Source organism: Musca autumnalis, unplaced genomic scaffold (assembly GCF_047663935.1).
Source record: "Musca autumnalis isolate F117 unplaced genomic scaffold, ASM4766393v1 scaffold_2, whole genome shotgun sequence".
NCBI classification, from domain to species: domain Eukaryota; kingdom Metazoa; phylum Arthropoda; class Insecta; order Diptera; family Muscidae; genus Musca; species Musca autumnalis.
This window is the reverse complement of record NW_027411755.1, coordinates 100,527,682-100,554,064: the sequence shown is the minus strand read 5'-3', so window position 1 is coordinate 100,554,064 and position 26,383 is coordinate 100,527,682. Positions and strand designations below refer to the sequence as shown.

General features: G+C 33.3%; 1 protein-coding gene and 1 long non-coding RNA gene across 3 annotated transcripts in view; one reads left to right on the top strand and one right to left on the bottom strand.

Moving 5' to 3' along the window:
• Positions 1–367: 367 nt before the first annotated feature.
• Positions 368–10,530, bottom strand: LOC141394359 (uncharacterized). Its single transcript, XR_012410378.1, has 2 exons — positions 10,456–10,530; positions 368–1,094 (listed from the first exon to the last, which is right to left on the bottom strand). It is a non-coding gene; the product is annotated as an uncharacterized lncRNA (long non-coding RNA).
• A 103-nt stretch (positions 10,531–10,633) lies between these two features.
• The window catches only part of Cdk5alpha (Cdk5 activator-like protein), a 244,971-nt gene continuing 229,221 nt past the window's right edge, over positions 10,634–26,383 (top strand). Inside the window, exon 1 of one of the 2 annotated variants that reach the window (XM_073968620.1) lies at positions 10,634–10,973. The gene's annotated coding sequence lies outside the window, so the exon portion shown is untranslated. The remainder of the gene's footprint in view (positions 10,974–26,383) is intronic. The other variant, XM_073968621.1, reaches the window with a different exon arrangement.

Genomic DNA, 26,383 nt, shown 5'->3' with positions numbered 1-26,383 from the left:
AATAGCCCTGAATGGGTAGAGAACACCTTTATATAGTCTATATTTATACGTGAAAATATTAAAAAGTTAATATAATTATATCTTCCCAGCGAAAAGTTTGCCTCGAAAGAGGCAGTTAAATGATATGTACAAGTGATTTGGAAGTGCATCAAATTATGCATTTTTACTCATGATTTTTACAAGGGAGTGACCCCGGAAAGAGGCACTCCATTGCACCGCATTTTAACTGACCCTTTGGCATTGCATTTTAACTGAACCTTTGGCACTGCATTTTAACTGACCCTTTGGCATTGCATTTTAACTGACCCTTTGGGGTAGAATAGGAGGCAGTTCAGAGCACGTGTTTTGAATAACAAAATAAAATGCATTTATTATTTGTGTAAAACAAAAATATTAATAACTTTATTAAATTAACACAAATTTCAATCGCAAAAATGTGTATTTCCTCCGCTCTTCATTTAATCCAAGCTTAAGTGCTTTTGCTTCATCTGCTAAATGGGTTTGATATTGTCTTCCCATCACCTGTTAAGATTTCGACATGTACTCCAACAGCACTTCATTGGGAAATTTTCTTCTCGTGAGTTACCGGAAAAATGTTCACAAATTAAATATTATTTAGTTTGTATTAACAAATGTTTATAAATGTTAACACGATTATCTCTTTTTGGAAATGTATTCCGCCGCGTGTAGAGATGTACAAACTGATTTATGTACATGTAGGGATCTCTAACAACTGCTAATAAAATGTAGTGAACGGAGTGCCTTTTTCACGACTCCGTTTGCACTGCTCCGGATGCTGTTAAATTGTGAGGCATTGGAGTGCCTTTTTCACGACTCCGTTGAACTGCCTCCAGATGTTGTTAAAATGTGACAAATGGATGTGATTATTTGGATTGCATCCAAATGCGGTTAAAATGTGAGGAATGGAGTGCCTTTTTCACGTCTCCGTTTGAACTGCATAAAAACATGCCGTGAAAGAACTAGTATACATTGCACTACTTCCAATTTATTTTGCTGGGATTCCATTATATTTTTTTTTTCGGGGCAGCGAAGCGCAACGGGTTCAGCTATTATACATAAAAGTGGGAGTTATCCTAAGAGCAATTTAAGATATAACAATATGTTAATATGTATATGACCTGGAAAAAATATATAATATAATAATAGCATTCCACTATATTTTATCTTAGTCGGGGTAGCGAAGCGCACCGGGTTTAGCTATAGATTTAACCCAAAAATTTTGGTCCATTAAACCCGCTAATTATTATCTGATCATCATGTTAAATTGCAAGCTTCTTCTTTGCCTTAAACTCAAATCATTCAAAAAATTTCACGCCGATCGAAATATTATTGCGATCTACATGACCAACAGCTAATGGGGTCACTTCTGGTCGGAAATCGACGTCTCCACAAAATTTCGTGACGATCGGTCCATAATTGAGGCATGGAGTTTTATTACAATTGTTAATGGGCAGATTGACACACATAGCTAGATCACTTCATCTCTCAAGATATGAAACAATGGCAAGGGGGTCTACGACGAATACTTCGCGATATTACACGAATAGTGGACAAAACGAACTTATAATATCCTATCCATATTGTTTTGTAAAGTATAAATATTTTATTTTAAAAAATCCGTAAATTGTAGGAAAAGGTCGTAAGTCCATGCAGAAACACAAAACTGTACAAGGAAAATGTCGTAAGTCCAAAGACATCCAATTAACTCCCAAACTCGACGGAATTCGATCATACGAAGTACAGGTATTGAAGCGGAATAAATAAACAAGGAATACTGCCTTTACCACCATAATAAAATCTGTAATACAGAAAGCGCTGGAATGTTTTTCTTCCTCCTGAAAAATTTATGAAAAGGGACTTACGACCTTTTCCGACGGAGCAGACGATATATTGCTTTAACTCCGATTTTTTAATTTGTATGTTGATATTTTCTACATGCAATTTGAAACATAATGTCTGTTCCAGAACCTGCAAGAATCTACAAATGTTTACTACGATAACAATTCTTCCTACCGATGGGGAGTTTCCTTTGGTGCCACCGTAGTGCAATGGTATGACCACCCCTCTTGCACTCAGAAGGTCTGCGGTTCGATTCCCAGGCCAAGCAACATCAAATTTCCAATGGTGGCAAAATACCCCTCAGTAATGTTGGCGACATTTCTTGAGTATTTCAGCCATGTAAAACCATACCATATCGAATAAAATAGCAGAAATTAGTAGATTCGTGCAGTTCTGAACAGAGATAAGATCATTTAATATCCTATAGTAATTTAAATAATTTCGTTATTGGTTACATATTCGTACACATAAGTACGAATTTTCAAAACTACATCGCTACACTTCAAGCGTAATTTTAGTCATGATTCCGCTATCTTTATTCCTAATTCCCAATTCCAGCTCTATTCGTTCCCCCAAATCCAAAATGTAATAAACTTAGTACCATTTATACATTTCATGCACATATACTCCATCAGTAATCTTAATTCCAGATGTCTATCCGTTCACCCAAATTCAAATTGTACCAAATTTCCAAATTGTGACCTCCATCATTAATTGATGATTTGGAAGTAGAATACCGCGATCGCGTCCGATTTTTGAATACTTTATAATTACAGGTTAAGATTTTTAAATTTAGTAGGTGTTTGTAGGCCCAGTTACTAAATTAATAGATCTTAAACATAAAAGATTTCAACGCCTTGTATAAATCCATTAAGATAACTATCAAATTTGGCGACTTGAGTAATATTGACAAGTCCCACTCCCAGCACAGCCCAATACTTAAAAATATCCAAATTTTTATGTGTCACACTGTCTATTAATAGGTTTTTATAAGTTTGCGCGGCCATACGCGGATAAATTTTTCTACACATGTAGTACTCAGTGTTACCTTCTACCACATATAAATAGTTTCGCGGATACGTCGCGATACCGAGAGTTCTACTCCAAAGAGCATATAAATTACAATAAAAACTACACAAAAAACTCATCACATGTCTACGCCAACAATTCTTTATCGCGTCTAACTTTTTTAATTCTTAGACATAGTCTTACTAACCATACCTTCCCACGTATTTTCCATTTTAAACCAGTAAGGAAAGGATCAAAGTCGGCGGGGCCGACTATATGATACCCTACACCACTGTGAATAGGTAAAATATATATGGGAGCTAAATCCAAATGTGAACAGGTACGATAAATTTGGCACATATATTTCTAGACCAAACAACGTCACACATTCAAAATTTCATCAAAATGAGACATACATCACGTCTTTGGTGCATCAAATACCTTAAATCGGGCGAAAACATATATGGGAGCCATATCCAAATCCGATAAAATTTTACACACTTATTTCTAGACCAAATTTCGTCACATATTCCATATTTCATTGAGATCGGACATATATAACGTGTTTCGTGCACCAAGTACCAAAAATCGGTCAAATATATATATGTGAGCTATATCCAAATCTAAACCGATTTTGATATTATTAGGCACACTTATTTCTAGACCAAATTCCGTCACACATTCCAAATTTCATCGAGATCGGACATATATGACGTCTTTCGCGCAGAAAATACCAAAAATCGGCCGAAAATTTATATGGGAGCTATATCCAAATTTGAACCGATTTCGATATAATTTGGCATCTTTATCTATAGACCTAATTCCATCACACATTCTAAATTTCATCAAAATTGGACAGATACAGCGTGTTTGATGCATCAAATACCTCAAATCGGCCGAAATTATATATGGGAGCTATATTCAAATCTGAACCGATTTTCACCAAAAGCAATAGCGTTCTCCATTAGGCTAAAAAATTATCTTCCTCAATTTTCAGGCAAATCGAACAATAAATGCGACCTGTACGTTGTGAACGGACGGACGAACATGCATAAATCGACTCAGAAAGTGATTCTATGCATATCCATAGAAGTAACTATGGGTCTATCTCTTTTCCTTAGGCATGTTACATACAAATGCACTAACACATTATTCCTTACCACAGGGTGGTGTAGGGTATAAAAAGCGTTAATTATGTTAACGGTGTTTAGTTGTCGAGCGAAACAATTTTGTTCTTCTTTTGATTGAATATTTTAAAATTTTACAATGTTAGATGTAATATCTTTGACAGCCCGGTATGTGATCATGAAGCGTTGTCAGGTTGAAATGTTTTTCTAATTAAGCGGTCCAAAGTTCCAAGAATGGAAATGGAAAATAGACTTTTTGCCTCAGAAACTTGCCATTTGGGTCTTTTTACATACAACTGAACCTTTTTGTAGGGGGCAGCTGCCCCACCCTGCACATACCTGGCTACGCCCATGAATCATAATTCCAAATATCACGATTCAAACTTTATCCGATCTCTCAAATCCAAATTGTACACAACTTAGTACCATTTAGCACTTTACGTACACATAAGTACGAATTTCCAAAACTACTTCAATCCTATATATTAACATTAACCATAATTCCCAATTTCAGGATTCCATCTCTGTCCGTAAGTGCTAATTTCCACAATTGCCTCCATACCTCAATCCTACACTCTAACAGTAATCATAATTATAAATTTCAGGTTTCTTGCTCTAGTCGTGTTCACCCAAATCAAAATTGCACCAAATTTCGTTCTTCCAAATCTATCTTTCGTATACGAGGGCAGTTCGGAAACTTCTTAGCCTAGCACAAAAAGCGCGGTATAAACAGAAAAAAGTTAAGTGTTTTGGAAACTTCCATCTCTATTATGAACACATGTTAAATTTTGGCAACTCCTTCATATAGAAACAGGTATTCAAAAAAGACGCATCCGCTATTTTTTAACAATGGAAAAATTAGAAATGCGTGCTGTCATTAAATATTTACATAAAAAAGGTTTATAGGGACAAGAAATTCATAATGATATGGTGAATGTGTTAGGTGAAAGTGCTCCTTCATATGCAACAGTAAAAAATTGGGTTGCTGAATTTAAACGTGGTCGTACAAGCATTGAAGATGAACCACGTAGTGGACGTCCATAAACAGCAACAACAACAGAAATTGTAGCCAAAATGCATGATATGGTATTAAATGATCGACGAATAAAAGTGCGTGAAATTGCTAATATCATGGGCATCTCAAATGATCGAGTCCATTTAATTTTGCATGAAGAACTACAGCTGAAAAAGCTTTCTGCAAGATGGGTGCCGCATTTGTTAACAGTCGATCAAAAACGCTTAAGAATGAACATTTCTCAAGCTGATTGGATCGTTTCAAGCGAAATAAAATGGATTTTAAGCGTCGTTTCATAACTGTTGATGAGACATGGATCCACCACTATACTCCAGAGACAAAACCACAATCCAAACAATGGACTGAAGCTGGAGGAAGTTCCCCAAAGAAGGCAAAAACAATTCAATCGGCTGGTAAGGTTATGGCAACGGGTTTTTGGGACTTCAAAGGTATTTTATTGATTGGCTATCTGCAAAAGGGTAAAACAATAAATTCAGAGTACTATTGCAACCTTTTGGATCAATTATCTGTACAAATTCGAGAAAAACGTCCTGGCTTACAACACAAAAAAATAATTTTTCATCAAGACAACGCACCAGCGCTCAGGAGTGTTTTAAAAATGGCTAAAATCAACGAATTAAAGTACGAGTTGCTTGACCACCCACCTTATTCTCCTGATTTAGCTCCCAGTGACTTTTACTTGTTCCCAAATCTAAAAAAATTCCTTGCTGGCAAGCGTTTTACCTCAAATGAAGATGCAATTACAGTTGTAAACCACTATTTTGAAGACCTTGAGGAAAACTATTTTAATCAAGGGATAGAATTGCTAGAAAAGCGTTGGACTAAGTGTATTGAAGTTTCAGGAGATTCTATTGAAAAATAAAAATATTTTTGAAAAACTAACTATTCTCTTTCATTGATAGGCTAAGAAGTTTCCAAACCGCTCTCGTACTTTACTTTTCGTACACATAAGTACGAATTTCGTAAACTACCTCCATATCTCCAAGTTGTACTAAATTTAGTATTTTTCGTACACATAAATACGAATTTCCAAAAATACCTCTATATTTCAATCCTACACTCCAACAATAATTTTAATTCCAAATTTCAGGTTTCCAGTTCTATTCGTTCATCCAAATCCAAATTGTACAAAATTTAGTACCATTTAGTACTTTTCGTACTCCAAAAATACCTCTATATTTCAATCCTACACTCCAACAGTAATTTTAATTCCAAATTTCAGGTTTCCAGATCTATCCGTTTCCAGCTCTATTGGTTTACCCAAATTCAAGTCGTACTGAATTTATTACCATTTAGTATTTTTCGTACAGATAAGTACGAATTTCCAAAATTATCTCAATGCAATACTCCAACAGTAATCTTAACTCCGAGTTGTACTAAATTTAGTTCCTTTCGTAACCTTAGTACGAATTTCCAAAACGATTTTCTTATATCAACACCACTTCCCAACCTTGATTCCCATGCCAAATATCAAGATTCAAGTCTCTTTCTTCAGCGTATTCTCTGGGCGATGATCACTAATCTCTTTTATATATTAAGATTATTCGGACCCGGAACTAAACTTTTATAAAAAGTTCACGCCACAAAACAAACAACGCCAATACTTAGATAAAAAGAAGAATATTAACTAAAGGCCTAAGATTAAAGTCACTCTATATGAGAGTACTTTAGACTGGCGATGAATACAGTGATAATTAGACATCGGATTTTTGCATGTTTTTTATTTCTTATCCGATCGGACTCAAATTTTGGATCTAGGCGTTTTTAGGGTAAATTTTTCGATATTTGGAGTCATATAAAAAATATGCAAAATGTATGCAAAATATGCCAAAAAATATGCAAAATATGCAGAATATGCAAACAGTTTTTGGGCGAAAACCGTCATAAAAGTCGTAAAATTTACAATTAAAGTTGGAAAAAATAATCAAAAAACTTTAAAGTGTGCTAAATTAAGAATGTTGGCCATTTAAAGTCGATTTTTTAGCACATTATTATGTTATTGATACCTTTTACGACAGTGTGGTGTAGGGTATATGGTGTTGTAATACTATTTGTTCTTGTTAAACTATGCAAAAATATAAAATTTGATAAAATATCAATCATTTTATTTAAATTCAATATTTTCTTTGTCTTAATTTGTAGCTTTAGGCTGGTTTAAACTCAAAGTGAAGAAATCGATGTCGGATTTTTTTAGGCGGGGGGTGCCTCCTAAACTTTTTACTTAGATTTTAGATAGATTTAAGATTAAAATTGCCAATTGTGCACAATTGGAATAAGTTAACAAAGTTATGAAAATCTCGTCTCTCTCGGCGACCCATATCTGTGGAACGGTTATAGCTATTTGCCCGTATTATGCATTAAATTAAAGGTCATTCTGTTCATTTTATGTTAAAAACTAAATGCGTAAGTATTACTGAATTCGAAATAGAAAGCCAGTGTCCCGATTAACGTGACTACGTACGCCTTAGGGCGAAAATGGAGCCTATCTGGGTACAGCCGACTACTTGGAGAACGCATTGTTTTAGTTGTTCGTCCTTTGTAATTAATTGGTTGTAATCTGTGGTGAGCTCGACTTGGAGTTAATGTGACCTTTTTTAGGAATTTTGAACAGTTGTTCTTTTGTAAGTTTGGGTCGAATATTTCCGGAGAAGTTTCCATCTCGCTTTTTTAAGATTTTTGTCGCCATTTGACTCTTTATTGTGTTTTGCACTGTCGGATCAAACAATGCCAATCCAACAAGTTCAGGACTGAGATACCACAGGTGATTTATCATTTTGTTATTTCCTTTTTCTGATACTTGTTAGTCGTATAATTTTATCTACAGTAGAAGCTCTCGGAGAGGACCCCAACAAATATAAGATCTTTAGAAAAATACTCGCAACAACTTCAAGGAAGGGTTAAGATACCCCAAACAAGGCGATTTGGCACTGGCATGGAAAACTACTACCAGGTGTTCCCAAAATAGAGCAGAAAGAACGGGTTGCTGTTCTGGTATCCTCTGGTATGGGGGTAAAGAACAACTCCTGGGCGTTCCTGAAAATGAGTAGCACAGGGGAGAAACAAGACCTAGCAGATGTTAGGTCGAGAGCTTCTGTACCTGCGTACAGACTTATTAGAAGTATTGTTGAGCGGGATTTTTGACTGCAGGATTTTTACTGGCAGCACATCCGGACATCAACCAAACATATTCACGCGATTTCTTTAAGAATAGTCTGCGATTGTCAAATCCAAGTTCGATGTAGGCGAAAATGTTTTAAAACTACTTCCTAGCTGACTTCCCAAGAACAAGAGGTCGTAGAAGCACTTTGTGTTTTCATCTTTCGAGCCTGTTGTAACACGCCCAGAACGTTTTTTTATTTTGTTTATTTATTTTGTATAAAACGACAACAACTGAGTGTTATAAATGAGAGTGTGGCTTATTGATTTTACAAAACGTAGAATGAACAAGATAATGTTTATATAGATATAATATAGGATGGATTGGGTAAACATAATCAATAGGTTGAAAAGGATTAGATTGAGTTTAATACAAAAAATTGTGAAAACGAAATTCAGAAATATTTTTTAGGTCCAAAATAAGACCTAAACCGCATTGAAGATTTATTGAAATACGAAACAAATATCAGATAAAGGAAATAATAAAATGATAAATCATCTGTGGTATCTTAGTCCTGAACTTGATACATAGTTCTAACCACCGTAAAGAGCCAAATGCGACAAAAATCTTAACAAAACAAGCAGAAGAAGGTGGAAAAAACCAAACTTACAAAAGAACAACTGCGTAAATTCCCAGACGTAATTACAGGCGAATTACGTCTGGTAGACTTTTTTCAACTTACTTGTTGTTCTAGAGATTAAGCATTAACTCCGAATTTCTTGAAAAAGATCCTGCAATTTGACCACAGAACATCAATTTTGAACGACATAGCAGAGCAAGGAGTCGAGTTCACCACCAAGTAGTCATCTTTACCCATATGGCCTCCAAAAGCACATTATGCCAGTCTCTTAAATTAATTTAAATATGAACAAAATGTAAAAGACATTTCATTCCCAAAAATTAATAATATGGGAAGAAATAAATATAAATATAATATAAAATAAATAATAAAAAAAATAAGTTACAATGTTTTATTTATAAATGCACTTAAAACTAGAAAATAATTTTTAATGATGGATTCTCTCAAATAAAACGCATTCCGTTTAATATTGCCACAATTTTTAATTCATATTCAAGCGTTTTATTTGAGAGATTTCATCATTAAAAATTATTTTCTAGTTTTAAGTGCATTTATAAATAAAACACTGTAACTGTATATAGGGGTTATACCAAAACCTTCAAATGCCAAGTTATAGCCAATTCGGCCTAAAAATTAAAACAGAATCCTTAAAATACTTTAAATCGGGTGGTACCGCCATATGGGGGCTCTAAGAAAAAATGGACCCTTATTGGTTTTGGTTTCATATTCATGTATTGTCATCCAAGTCTGAAAAGTGTGCAAAGTTTTAGTTCGATTGGTCAACTACAACTGTGTGGAAAATAAGTTACTAGATTTGCACTAAACAGACACCAAAGCAAGTTAAATAAAACACTGTAAAAAGGGTTTTTCACCCCAAGGCGTTTTCGGGGCATTGGCTTTATTATCTTGCATTCAGTACTACTTACGTATTTTGTTGTTCGGAAATATTAAGAATAGTATGGCATTTAATTTAATGCATAACATGCATAACACGGCCAATAGCTTTAAACGTTTCATAGATATGGATCGCTGAAGTGGTCAAATAGCCAAAAATCGAGATTTTCTTAATTACGAGGCCCCAGTGGCATGTGTTAACATATTCCTATTGTGCTCAAACTTTAACAATCTTAAAATCTAACCAAACTAAACACTTTAGTGTCGCATAAATAAATCCGACATAGATGTTTTCCATTTGCGTTAAAACCAGACTAATGCAACCAATCAAGACAAAGAAAATATTGAATTTTACATAAAATATTTGACAATTTAACAATTTTTATATTTTTTAATAGGTTAATAATAAAAAGGTATTAGAATATACACATAACCTTATTTGTATATCCACACTGTGGTAAGGGGGTCTCAATAGCATACTCGTAATAATCTGCTAAAAAACGACGTTAAACGGCCAACAATCTTAATTTAGGGCACTTTGAAGTTTTGATTTTTTCCAACTTTAATTGTCAATTTTACGACTTTTATGACGATTTTCGGCCAAAAACTTTTTGAATATTGTTTGCATATTTTTTGCATATTTTGTTCATATGCAAAAAAAAGTACAAAACATGACACTGCCATTGAATTTAGATTTCTTTGAAACGAATTTCGGTCCAATCAGAATCTTCGTATCTGTTATTAAAAAATATGCGAATATGCAAAATCCGATGTCTAGTGATAATGGCTGTACATGATATAAATTTAAAATGTTGAATATGTAACGATAAGTTTTATTTTGGTGGAGGGTAAAATAAAGTGGTTAATTATAAAATACTTTAAAAGCAAAGAAACCTAATAGTTTGTAAGTAAACACATATGTACATATTACTGCTTCAACCCTCATAACTCTGTTCATGCGTTGTCGTGATGTATTGAATACTATTCTTACCCCATAATGATTTTCATGAGAGGATTGTGCGCAGATAAAAACCAACATAGGATTTTTCGTAATATAACTGGGTGAAGGCTTGTTTTTCAAGTAAAAACAAATACATAAACAGTGAAATAATTTTTGGATATATATTACAAGTTGTATTTGTTTCGTTAGAAGATTGAGTATAAGATTAAATAATCATTGCAATTCTTCTTTGTTATAACATTTTTTATGCGTCTGTGCTTTGAATTATACGGAAATGTTTATACATAATAAAACAATTTGGTTTGTTAAAGCTTTTAAATAATCGTATAGATTTCACAGGACTACGAAAGGTGAGTACCGAAGTTTATGCTAGATTTTATACGCTGGAATGAAATGAATGTTAGAATCATAAATTCTAAAAGTGGCATTTTTATTTTATAGGAATTATTCATACGTACTTTCGGTAAAGTTCATAGACTATGGGCCATTATTATATGTGTTCTTTTACTATCTGATGGATATGAGGCATTAAATATATAATTTTTACATTGAGAGTTAATGCCAAGATGCTCCTCCTTGAAATTGAATCATCACGTTAAACTTCAAGTTAACCGGAACGCTATAAATCTGTTCATTAAATCGAAACTTTAACAAAAGAAGACTTATAATATAGAATTTATTGCCCAAAAGTATACTACAATTTGCAAATGGTAGATAGAAATTTTGAATATCCACGAATGTAAATAAGTGTCCAGAATGTTGGCACAAATGTTTCAAAAAGACATTATTCTATTATTTGGTCATTATTACATCTTCCATCTATATATATAAAATTGAAATTTGTTTGTACGTTTGTTTGTTTGTGCCTTATAGACTCGAAAACCGCTGAACAGATCTTACTGAAATTTTTAGGGTACATTGTTGCATGGCCAGGAATGAAAATAGGCTATATAATTTTTTGATATTTCGCGTTGATCTGGAGATATGGTATCAAAACCGGAGGTACCTCAAAAAAATTTAGATTTTGTATGCAAATATCGTTAGAACTATTACAGATACAATCTCCCAAATTCCAAATTTTGTATGTGTGACGGACTTTGATGTAGAAATAAATTTACCAAATTATATACAAATCGGTTCAGATTTGGATATAGCTCCCACATACATATATTTTCGACCGATTTCCTTATTTTATGTACCAAACATGCTATTTATGTCCAATTTCAATGAAATTTGGAATGTGTGACGGAACTTGGTCTGGAATTAAACGTGCCAAATTATATCAAAATCGGTTCAGATTTGGATATAGCTCCCATACACATATATTTTCGGCCGACTTCCTTATTTTATGCACCAAACACGCTATATATGTCCAATTTCGCTGAAATTTTGAATGTATGACGGAATTTGTTTTAGAAACAAATGTGCAAAAATATATCGAAATCGGTTCAGATTTGGATATAGCTCCTATATATATTTTCTGCCGATTTCATGTATTTGAGGCACCAAACACGTTATTTATATCAAATTTCAATAAAATTTGGAGCGTGTGACTGAACTTGGTTTAGAAATACATGTGCCAAATTTTCTCGAAATCCGTTCAGATTTGAATGTAGCTCCCATATATGTTTTAGGCCGATTTTCCGCATTTGACGCACCAAACACGCTATATATGTCCAAATTCGCTGAAATTTGGAATGTGTAACGGAATTTGGTCTAGACATAAATATGCCGAATTATATTGAAATCGGTTCAGATTTGGATATAGCTCCAATATATATTTTCGGCCGATTTTCCACATTTGATGCACCAAACACGCTATATATGTCCAATTTCGCTGAAATTTAGAGGGTCTGACGGAATTTGTTCTAGAAATAAATGTGCAAAATTATATCGAGATCGGTTCAGATTTGAATATAGCTCCCATATATATTTTCGGCCGATTTCCTGTTTTTTATGCAGCAAGCACGCTACATATGTCCAATTTCGCTGAAATTTGGAATGTGTTATAGAACTTGGTCTAGAAATAAATGTGCCAACTTATATCGAAATCGGTTCAGATTTGGGTATTGCTCCTATATATATTTTCGGCCGATTTTGTGTATTTGATGCATCAAACAAGCTATATGTGCCCAATTTCGCTGAAATTTGGCACGTCTGACGGAATTTGTTCCAAAAATAAATGTGCCAAATTATATCGAGACCGGTGCAGATTTGGACACACTACATATGTATATCCAATTTCACTGAAATTTGGAAAGCGTGGAGGAATTCGTTCTAGAAATAAATGGGATAAATTATATCCAAATCGGTTCAGATTTGAATATAGCTCCCATATATATTTTCGGCTGATTTCCTGTATTTTATGCACAAAACACGCTATGTATGTTAAGATTCAGTGAAATTTGGAATGTGGATTTGGTCTAAAAATAAATTTAACAAATTATATCGAGATCGGTTCATATAGGAATATATATATACATATATATGGTAATATTCAAAAAAGTTTTACAATCGTTGAAGTTGAGGTTCACCATTTAATAAGTCGCGAACTGTTAATATATTTTATAAAATATGAATACATTTATATATATTGAAGTGTTTTAGCTACGATCTCATAATATGGACCATAACAAATAATTTTCGTGGAAGCTGCGCTGGTGGTAATATAAAAAAATGGGAAAAATGTGTTGAAGTTTACAAGTTTTTTTGTGTTCTTTCTTGATTTCTGGCCAAACCACGGAAAATTCAAACCTGTGCTCAAAGAAAGAACTAAAGAATACCCCTTAGGCAATATGGTTCTAGTGTATGACTTTTCGATATATACACTGCATCCCCCTAAAATCGATGCTGACATTTTGAAGTTTTGATTTCAGTGTTTTTGGAATTTTTCTTATAATTAGATGGTGCAACTAGATAATAATCGAAACTAGTTTATAGGATTGTAGAACTAGCGATTCCAAGTCGTTCGATGTATATCTCATGAGTGTGCTCCATACAGCTTCCTAGTAATAGGAGTCCAAAGGCGAAAATTTGGTGCGTAAATTTTCTGAAAAAACTTATTTTTTGGCTTTAAAATTTACAACTGTCGTACAGGTACCGCTGAACCCCGCGTGATTTTAGTTTTTTAACGTGCCGGATCTAATAAGCCCTTCCGCGTTTGAATCCATCCACTAAAACGCCGGATATAGATACCTTGAAAGTAGGAAAATCTGCAAAAATATATTTTGACAATTCCGCGAATTTAACCGCGATTTTCTTTGATTATTTTCACAGAAATGTAATCCTTTATACGCGATTATAATATTTGCCAAAAATGTGTGTCACAAATTACAAAGATTCGAGAGTAATATCCCTATTTATCCCAAAATAGAATGTGGTGGCACATCCGCAGTTCTTGGCGAATCTGTCTAAAATAATTTATATTGACGTATTTTTAATAGGCTGCCATTGAAATCGGATGCACCTTATAATCATATGCACATCGCGTAATTTTTGCCCACTTGAAGGTTTTTGAATAGTAAGATGCAACTGATGGCACACTTTGGCCGCTGAATAAAACATGGGAAAATCCATGCATATTGATAGACATGGACTCCCTGTATCCAAAAAGCACATGCACCTCAACCTATTTAAACCAATTCGCGAATTATACGGTTTTTAACTTCTATGTTTTTTCTTTGATTGTAATTTCAATATTACTCTCTACTTCTTATTTCTATTGCTTATCACAGAAAGCAAATATACTTTCACGATGACTAATTACTTTTTTCGTAGAAGTTTAAGCAAAATACTTCAGGATTTGGATCGAAATTTAGCGAAATAATAGAATAACCCCCAACATTTATTTTTCAAATTTTTCGTATTTAACCAAAAATATATTTTTGAAATAATTTCCAACAATAAGTTTCCGTTCTTTGTTGTTGCTGTAATATGCAAGTTATAAGCGCGATCTTTATAATTTTGGTCCCACATTTTTCTACGCGTTGTCTAGATTCTGTACGTATTTTTGAATTATTTTTTTAGAGATTTTTTGGACTCTGATTTAGAAAAAATAAAATTTATTCCAAGATTTCTTCAATATTTTTTGATTTTCCGCGAAAATAAAAATAAATTTAGCAACTATTTTAGCATCTACGGATAGATACCAAATGCTGCTAACGATTCATATATACATGTTCTTATTACAACACAATAGGAATTTTTAAATATTTTTTCTTTACAAGAGAGTAAAACCGCATATAACTTTTGAGTGCAGCATCCAATTTTGTGAACGCGAACAGATTTGAAACCACGATTTTTTTCGTAACCCATGTACCAAAAATAGCGGATGTGCTCGCCAAAAAAGTTTTTATTTTTTTTTTCTATGTAATTGTAAAGGAAATTTGAAATTTACTATATATATATATATTCGGTCGATTTCATGTTTTTGTTACATATGTTCAATTTCAATGAAATTTTGAAGACTTAGTAGTGAGTAGAAGTCATCATTATTAACACAAGTACTTATAGTTGGGAAGGAATTGACCAAGGCTACAGCTATTAAGTATTATAACTTAACAAGGATTTATGTTTTATTATGATATATCTAAATCATTAGGAATACTTATTGGCGGAAAGGCTTTCGGAGGAGTGTTACCTCCTAAAAGATACAAAAATACCATAGTAGCTCCAAAACAACCCTGAATAGGTATATAACGCCTTCATATCTCCTATATTTATACGTTAAAATATTAAAAAAGGGAATATAATTATAGCATTCCATTATATTTTATCTTAGTCGGGGTAGCAAAGCGCACCGGGTTTAGCTAGTTAAATATTAATGTTAATTTTTGTTACAAATTATTCGCCAATGTAAGGCAAAACTGTCTTCAGAGTTTACCAAAACTTGATTGAATATTAGAATTAATGTGCAATTTTGTTCTCAGGACAACCACAACTTTAACCGGGAACAAGTGATTCATATGTTTAAAATAAGTGAAAAAGGCTAGGAAGTGTAAGATATAAAATATAAAAGTTTATATTTGATTTTTTTTTAATGTCGGAGATGTACTTTGCAGCGCTAGTGGTTTTTAATTTAAGGTAATTTGCTTGTTTTATCTTCCGGTAGCTACTGAGTTCGCTATTTTATAAATTTTAGTCTCATTTCGCTCCCATCAGGGCTGTTTTCAGGTGACCCAGGTGTCTCGATAAGGAAGTTTAGTGTAATTTTCTCCTCGTCAACATATTTTGATAATAAGCCGGTTCGGTTGTCCAATTGTTAATATAGGTAGCAGGAGAAGCTGTATAGATTATTACAACATATGTAAATGTGTATTATTTCCGGGTATTCACTTCTATTTATCCCAAGGTATATTGGAATGCTAGGAAAAGTGGTATTTATTTTAATTATTCCTTATAAATTACAGTGCAGGGTTACAGGTATTAAAACATGTCAAACTCAAACTAGCATAATAATTGAATAATAATAATGAAAATATATAAAAACGATTGAATAAATTTAATAAATGAAAGGAGATAAGTATAAACGATTTTATTAAAAATTCGTTTCCATATTTTGAAAAAAAAAATATATATATATATATATATATACAGTTTAATCTCGATAATCATTATTTTAAATCATTAATAACGGACTTTTACTAGGTAATGACCTCACATATAAAGTAAAAGAATTAATATTAAGCAAATATCACGGGATGCGACCCTGGCTAACAAATTTACTTCTTATATTCCTCCAGCGTAATTTAGGTGACATTTGCTGAGTATTTCTTCAGAGAAATTTGTCCAGTCTTGTATGTTCCGTAGCCATGTAATTTCTCGTCTTCCTCTGGTACGCTTTCCTTCAATCGTTCCCTTGAGAACCGTTTGTGGAGTTTTATATTTGTTGTTTCTCATTATGTGGCCGAGGTATGCTATTTTTTTTTTTCTGATAGTCTTTAGCAACCGTCTGTCAATCTTCATCCTTCTTAGTATGTATATCTTCGTTTGAGATACGATCAGTTCATGGAATCTTCAGTATTCTTCGATATAGCCAAATTTCAAAGGCCTCCAGTTTCTTCCCGTCCACAGATTTTATTGTCCATGTTTCAACTGCGTACAGCAACACGGACCATATGTAACATTTAATAAAACTTATTTGGAAGACCTATTCATGACTTGTGAGGACTTTATTATATCTGAAGAAAGCATTTCTGGGCTGTTCAATGCGGCATTTTATTTCTTTTGATGTGTTCCTCTCTTTATTTAATAGTACTCCAAGGTATTTAAATTTCTTTACATGCTCAATTTTCGAATTATGTATGGTCAGCGATGTGTTTTGGTGGGAGTTTTTCCTACTAACCACCATGTATTTGGTTTTAGTGTGTTTATCTCAAGCCATAGGTTTCACTGCATTGAGTGAGCTTCTCCATTAATTTTTGTAGGCCAGACATACTGTTACATAAAAGTGTTGTATCGTCGGCATAACGTATGTTGTTAATTATTTCTCCGCTAATTTTGACACCTATTCGTTCTTTATTGATTGGCTCTCTAAATATCCTTTCTGCGTAGATGTTAAATAATAGTGGCGATAAAATGCAGCCTTGTCGTACTACTTTTCTTGATCAACTTTTATGTTTGCAACCTGATGCTAATATAGGTTTTGTATACATCTTATTTCCTTTCCATCAATTCCTATAGATTTAAGAATTTTAATAAGTGTGGGACTGTGTCAAACATAACATAAAAATACGTCCTTTTGCATATCTCTTCATTTTTGAATTAATATTTGTATACTAGGAGTGCTTCTCTTGTACCCATTCCTTCTTTAAACCAAAATTGTGTTGTTCCCATAGATTTCTCTCATTGCAGATAGATCCTCGTATGTATAATTCGAAGGAAAATTTTTAGTGCATGGGACATTAGACTTATCAGCCTGAAATCGTTACATCTTCGTGCTCTATTTTTTCGGTATGGCAATTAATATTGATAAAAGCCAGTCATTGGGATATATGCCTGTGTTATATAGTTGAATAGACTGACTAATTAATATTTTGGAGGGTATTTCGCCCGGTCCTGTCCCTCTGTTTTCTTTTAATGCTTTTATTGCATCTTTCACTTCCTCTTCGTTGATTGGGATTCCTGTTAGATCAGTTTGCACCGAATTATTATATGAAGATCTTCCACTGTCTGAAAAGAGTTCTTTTATATAATTCTGCCAAATCTTTTTCCTTTCTGAGATGTACAGCTTCGTTGTTATCGTCGAACAATATTCCTGGTCATGTTCTGCGATATACACCAGATACTTCCTTTAGTTTCTTATGAAGATTAAAGTCATAATGTAAAGCTTCAATTTCTTGGCACTGAAGATTTAGTTTTTGTTTTCGTATTTTCTCCTTTCATTGCGGAGCTTTCGTATGTCGTATGTTATCCATTGTTTAATGCGGATATTGCACATTAAAAGGTTATGGTCTGATGGAATATCGGCCCCGGAGATGTTGAACATTTTGTTACGAAGGAAGAATATCTGTTGTTTATAATAAGGTAATATATTTGGTTTCTTACGACATTTCCTCCGTTGTCCAGTGGTGATTTCCACGTTTATAGTCGCCTTGGATGAAGGCAGAATCTTGTATTTGAGATTTTCAGTTTATATTCTTGACAGAATTGGATAAGTCGTTCGCCTCTCTCATTTCTTATGCCTAGCCCATATTTTCCGCTTACGCCTGAAGTTTCCTCACATCCTACTTTGATAATTGTAATCTCGTGGGACTTCGTCATTTTTAGCAGTTGTTCTATTTCATCATAAAATTGTTCCATATCTTCGTTGTTTGAATCACATGTTGGAGCGTATACTTGAATTATGTTAAGATTTAGTGGCTTTGCCATAATTTTTAACATCACAGTTCTTTCAGACATTTGGACGCATCCGGCTACATAGGGAATTATGCTATTGGTAACAATTACATCGACACCTTTCCAGTGGATGTCTTCTCGATTTCCAGAATGATATATTTTTGCATTGTTAGATTTGAATTCTCCACAATTTGTCCAACATGTTTCGCTTGTTCATTGCGCATATTGTGTTAAAAAATTTTCCTGGTTAATACAGACTTCTTACGTTCCAGGTTCCAATTTTTAGTTTTCTATTAGTTTTACCTCCGGGGATTCTTAGCACCCTCCTTTTGCCGGAGACTTGCATTATTAAATGTATGATTTTCATGGGATGCTACTTCCGTGATTTCCCGTTGCTTTCTGAAGTTTTCCCTCACCATATTCAGCCGGTCCTCCTGGAATTCAGACGCTGTTTGCTACCGCCAAGTGTTGATCAGACTCTGCCTTTGTTTTCCTTTTTTTTTTTTTTTTTGAAACTTAATTTTTTTAATTATTTTTTTTTAAGTTTTTAAAAAATAAATCTTTTGACCACTGAGCCGAAAATGTAGATAAAAACTTTAAATTGCCTGAAATCTAGTGGGGGCTACACCAAAATCTGACTCATGCCCACAATTTTTGGCGGGGGAGTTTTTTATTTGCTTAATAATTTTGTGTTGATAAGAATTGTGATTTTTTAAGTACAAGAATTCTCTAAAGACTTCGCAGAAAATGTAACGAAAGGTCGGAAAGAAAGCAATAAAATCGTTTGATTTATTTATTAAAGTATAAGATGTCAATAAGTTAAACAAAAACAAGAACGGCTTAAGTTCGGCCGAGTTGTATTGATATTAGTTTCGTTTCGTGTACCAAGCTAACTGAAGAATATAACTTTATTCTAAATATTCCGTACCAATGCGACATCGATATTTCCTACCCAATCCGAAATGCCATCTCAAAGTTATTCCATTTGGACGATGTCTGTACATCCTTCATATGGTGTATATACCAAGATATGAACCTATGTATAATGAAAACGTGGACCTATACCGACATTTTTTTTGCAGGACACTGTATATGACCAAAGAAGAGTTTATACCGAATTTTCCATTTCCTATAAGATAATGCGACTAAAATCTTGAAAAATTGGGTGGTGCCGTTCTATGTAGGCTATATCAAAAAGTGGAGGTTAGGTTAAAGGAGGCGTAGCTGTTGTAGTATACAACTCGAAGACCTTGTGTTCCAATGTGTTCATCCTGATAAGTGCTGAAAAATAAAGTAATGGAAAAAAAAGAGATTTGATAGAGATCAGTGTGCTGTAGCCTTCGATCTGAACGGACTTGTTTTTCACACACGCGCATTAAAACGGATTGAGAACGTAGTGATCTATACACATACATTATCGGAGTCTAAAGAAATTTGGTTAACAAACACGGTTAAAAGAAATAACAACCTATTAAAATGTCTTTTTTGCAACCATCGAATAACAATTGTAGCCAATGCTCCACAAAAATAAAGTCAATAAATTATGTACGCTGTTTTCACTGCAACAGACAATTCCATTTCAGTCCATGTTGTTCCCTCTCAGAGACTTCATACAAGAGCATGGGACAAACGAAGAAATCGGAATGGAAATGTCACGTTTGTAACTCAAGAGCTAAATCTCCAAATAGTGTTTTTTTTCTTGAACGACAAAGAAATTGAAACGCAAGAAACTGAACAAAATAATAACCAACAACAATCACAATCAGAACAACAAAGACGCGACGATGATGAGGACAATGCCAGTAAACGTTTTAAAAACACTCAAACAGCAACTACTCCACTACATCATCAAGAGATTCCAATGCAGCAAAAAGAATTCTCTGAGCTTAAGACAGGAATGATTGAAATTCAAAATTGTATTAAACAGCTCTCTATGAGTATGGCACCTATGAGTACTAACATGTCGAACATTGAACAACACATTGCAGAAATCAACAGAAATGTAACAACAATAGGAAACCAAATCTCTGAACTCCAAATGAGAAGTAAAGAAAAAACCGAACAAATAAATGAACTCAACACAAGAGTGAACAAACTGGAGCAAAGAGCAATTAATAAAAATATTGAGATAGGCAATGTGAGCGACGAAAACATGGAATTTATTGATGTGTTAAATAAAATTCGAGAAAATGCAGAAGTTGAAATAAATGGAAATGATATCGAGAGAGCATACAAAGTGAAAAGGAGAAACAAAATGATTATTGAATTCTCTACTCTCACCAAAAAAGAGAGATTAGGGAGAAAATCAAAAAGCATAGACTAGAAATCACACAATCAAGTGGGTCGAAAACCTTTATTTATATTAACGATAAGCTCACGCCATACAATAGAAAATTATTATGGATGACAAAAACAAAAGCAAAGGAAGCTGGTTGGAAATTTGTTTGGGTTAAAAATGGACATATCTATGCACGTAAAAATAAAAACTCACCTCTTACAAACATAAATAATACCACAGATTTGGAAATTATAACTTCATCAAATTAAACCAATAGTATTAATATATCCTCACAAACGTGTTATTGTCTCCACAAAAAATTAATCAAAAATCAAATTACCAATATTGTTAAAATTAAAAAAATAAATAAACTTTAATCCTTAATAAGGCAAAATTAAAATAAATAAATAAACTTTTATTATTCTTAGAAAAATTAAAAAATGAATTATTCCGAAGAGATCATAGATAGCTTCAACGACATACAAATGAAATATTTGAACTATGATATGTCGATCGTACACTTAAATATTATATCCTTAAGGAAGAACTTTTTGGCTTTTATAGTCAGCTTATCAAAAATTATAAATCAAGTAAAAATCATTGTGTTATGTGAAACCAATATATCAGACGCTGAGAACCGATTCTATCGTATTGAGGGTATCAACACAATATTCCAAAACAGAGATGGAAAAGGAGGAGGGATAGCGGTATATATAAGAATTCATTATCATACCAATTTATAGGCCACCAAACAAAAATATCAACGCATTCCTTCAAGAAATTGAAAATGTAATCAGCAAAATAAATAGAAAACTCAAACTTATCATAGTTGGTGATGTAAACATCGATCTTTTAAAACGCAACTCTATATCATTAAACTATTTGAGCATTCTTTCATCTTTTGGCCTTCATTGTATGACAACTGAAGTAACAAGAGAAGATAATACAACTCAAAGTAGAACTTGCATTGACCACCTATTTTGCAGAGTGGATCAGAAAGTTTCACAGGTGCATTCTGTAATAGTTAAAACACAACTATTCGATCACTTTGCAATACTCGGATGTCTAGATGGAACTAAGCAGACACATGAAAAAATCCAAAACTCTCAGAAAATGGAAATCCGTAGAACAAACACCCACAAAGTTAACACTCAAATAAATAACACTAACTGGGAAGAGCTTGTAACCACATCAAATAACACCATCGAGTTATTCAATAATATTTGTAGTGTATTTAACCAAATATCTGAAAACTCTGTTATAAAACAAACTAAATTAAAAAAAAGGAATCCCTATCCATGGCTTACTGATGATATCTTAAAAAACTGTAATATAAGAGACCAGCTGTACAAAAAGTGGACTCGTAACAAAAACAATAAAATCAATGAAACCATATACAAAAAATTTAACAATCAACTAAATAAAAATATAATGAAGGCAAAAAACAATTACTATCATCAACAATTTATTCAAAACCGTAATAATATAAAAGGTACGTGGCAATTAATAAATAAAATTATTGGCTCTAAATCAGAAATAAACAACGACAGCATAGCAAGAAACTTTAAAAATGAAACGCAAAAGGACATATCAGAAAAATTTGCTATAAACTTTAACCAACATGTTCTCGATATTGTCCACTCTTGTTCAATAATAACACTTAACACAAAAGTGGAAAAAATTATTCAAAACTCTATGTTTACAGAATATGCAAGTAAACAAGAAATACATAATATACTGCGAACATTTAACCCAAAGAAAAGCGCCGGAATAGACAATATAAGGTCTATAGACCTAAAAAATAACGCTGATTTGCTTACACCAATTATCACAAAGTTAATAAATGGTAGCATACATGAAGCAGTAATACCTGATATAATGAAGCAATCTATTATCAAACCAATATACAAGAGTGGTAATAAATCTGATTACAATAACTACAGGCCTATAGCGATATTACCAGTCACTGAAAAGGTTTTAGAAGAAATAGTAGCGCGAAGACTCAACAGCTTTTTAAAAAAGTATAACATCATAAGCAGAGAACAACTACACCAATTATCACAAAGTTAATAAATGGTAGCATACATGAAGCAGTAATACCTGATATAATGAAGCAATCTATTATCAAACCAATATACAAGAGTGGTAATAAATCTGATTACAATAACTACAGGCCTATAGCGATATCACCAGTCATTGAAAAGGTTTTAGAAGAAATAGTAGCGCGAAGACTCAACAGCTTTTTAAAAAAGTTACAACATCATAAGCAGAGAACAATTTGGCTTTCAAAAAGGCAAGAACGTCAATCAACTAGTGGGACATTTCTCAAATCACATAAATGAGTCTTTAAGCGAAAACAACAATTGCCTAGCTCTATTCATAGACTTTAGTAAAGCATTCGAAGCTCACGAAAAGCTGCTGAACATGCTGGAAAAATATGGTATTAGGGGTCAAATCTTAAAATGGTTTACAGACTATCTCACATGTAGATCTTTTTGTGTTAGTATAGGGGACACCAAAAGTAGCACAATGTCTACAAGGTTTGGAGTTCCACAAGGGTCAAAATTGGACCAATTCTATACATCATTTATTCAAACGAAATGGTACTACAGCTGAGAGACAGCAAAGCTTTCACATATGCAGACGACACCGCAATAATTGTCTGCAACAAGTCGTTAAACGTTGCAGTCAATACGCTGCAACACGAATTCAATAAGGTTACAAGATGGTGCCATGATTACGGCCTAATTATAAATTCCAAGAAAACTAAAGTTATGCATATAAGACCGAGACACGTGCCAAAAAGTAACTTCGAGATTACATTTCATGATATGGAATGTCTTCACAAAAACAATAATGAAACTATCCAGACAACGAATGACAACTGTAAGAATCACCTCGAAATAGTAGAAAACTATAAATATCTAGGATTGCACTTAGATGATAAATTTAAATGGAAAAATCATATACAAAATCTTCAAACCAAACTCAGGCAAACATCATACGCCCTATATCAACTCGGAAACTGCGATCCATATTACGTTCTAAAACAGGCATAATACTCTTTGGTGGAATCACATCTTAGATATGGAATTACAGCATGGGGCAACGCAAGCCATAAGGAAAAAATCATTAACAAACAATCAGAATAATAACATATCAAATAGGGAAGACTCAACTAAACAATTATACAAAAGTCAGCAAATACTCAACATAAAACAACTATACTCAATTTCAATTGTCAAAGAATTTATGGATGATACAAATCTAGCGAAAAAAATTAACCATGGACGGAGGATGGAAGGCAAATACATAGTTCCCGCATATAAAAACGATTATGGAAGAATTCACTATCTGTCATCCTCATCATCACTCTTAATGAACTACCGAAGGCAATTATTGATGAACGCAATAAAACAAAAATGATGAAATTACTTAAAAACTATTATTTAAATATCTAATTACTATATATTTGAAATTAAGTCTACAGCCAAGATGGTTATTTATGAAAAACATTATATATTATTCTTTTTACCCACAGACAAGCGTAAAACGCTTCGTGGGAATATGTAATAATGAATTGTAAACTCCTAAATACTTTCAATAAATATTGAAATATTGAAAAGACGTTGAAGATTTTAGGTGTAGAGAAGAGATATTGTCATTTTTGGGGTAGAGTATTTTCTTTTTACTGAAGCCACTTCAGACCTTTGGCAAGAAGAAGCAGACTTGTTTGCTATTCGCAGTCTCCGGGTTATGAGCATTGGACAGCGAAGAAGTTTTCGACTTCCTTCTGTTGCTCTCGACCTTTTAACTGGCTGATAGAACTTTCGTTACTATTGGCTTGATCTCGACTAAGGACTACTCCTGTTAGGGTATTTTCTGAGACTTCATTACTTATGTTAGCGCCATCTTTCCCTGCTTGTATGAAACCAAATAAAAGCTCGTTGGGAATTTGTTGATTCCTCACTGCAAATTACTTATAGATTAATCCCATTGAGTTTCATCTCCGGTTGATGCAAGGCTTTATATTCGTTTCTCTTAATAGGGCAGATACCATCTACGATGTTGGTGTCCGTGTACCACAGCATATTTCTGAAAATTTCATGAACATCGGTTGATGGGGGCGCAACCACTATTAATTTGCCAGCCCATGCGTTCATAAGTTTAGCAAATGGAGCGATATTCAAACAAGAGGCCCTTCGAAATTCGTCAACAATTATACAGTCTTTTTCAGCACGGGACATTTCTGAACATTTTCTGAAAATTTTGTGAAATTAAGTTCTGTAGTTTTCGAAGTATAATGTAATGACAATATGTGGCGTAGTAATATGTCTGTTCTGCATATATATCGTTTAAAAAAGGAAGTGGGCAAGGTACCCCATCTCCGCCAAAGCAAATTCGGTCAAATTGACCAAATTTCATCAATATACTTGTCCAATTTTATGTTCTCGCTTCCTTTTGCATGTTACAAACTAAGATATAATACCCCTTATCACAATGAGGGGTAAGGTATAAATCGGACACAGGGAAATACCACCACCCCCTCCTAAATTAATCAAAATATATCTTCTATTTTCACCATGGGACAACTTTGAACATTGTCTGTAAATTTCATCTGTTCATTAGTTTTGTAGACTTTATATGTTTAAAAAGTTAGCTTGATCGGGTCTTTAGGCCCCAAATAAATACGTTAGGCGGTAGACTCAATCACCATTGCCTCACAATTTAATTTTCAATCCGATACATTAGTAATATTTTACAAATATAACGTTTTAAAATAAAATTGGACATAGGGATCCGATATTTATCAAAATACGCTGCCAATTTTCACAACCCTTTACATTCTCTGAAAATTTCAGGAAAGTAGGTTCAGTAGTTTTTTAGATGTTACATATTAAAACAGTGGGCTTGGTCAACTTTTCTTCCCGTAAAAACATACATAAGTTGGACTGTGACGAACAACAAACATAAATAAATATTTACAAATCGGTCCAGCCGTTCTCAACTGATGCAATTACCAACGATCGACACTTGATTTTTATTTATTAAAATATCAGATATAGTTCTTTCATAAGAGAAGTATCCTACCTTATGACGATTATATACAATTTCCCTCCTGCAAGTCATTGGAACATCCCATTTTAATCCTTCTGTTCTCTTATACAACCGTTCCTGCTTCCAAGCATATTCATCATGTATTCGTCTCCCTTCTTTACTTTTTGGGATATTTTTAAGAGTGTGCGTGTTCGTGCCTTCTCGTAAACTGCATAACAATTTTGGTCCGTGTTTGTGCATGTTCGTGCCTAATTTTTAAGGCACGCGCCATCTCTAGGTTGGTGTACGAGGATGATATTTTTTGTTTATTTAATTGTAATCAATGTATTTTATAATACTATAAATAAACAAACAGTTTACGGACTAATTTTGGTTTCTAAAATTGTAGTGAAAAATTTTAAAAAATTAAGAAAAAATAGCAATCATTCGAATCTCGCTACCAAATAGGTCTTAAAAATTTAGTAATTAATCGTAGTTTAATGCAAAAAAAAAAAATCAAGAAAATCGAAGAGTACAATAATTGATAAAATTTATTTTAAATTTTAAATCGCAAAAATTGCATCCAAGCTGTTAGTCAAAAAATTCTGA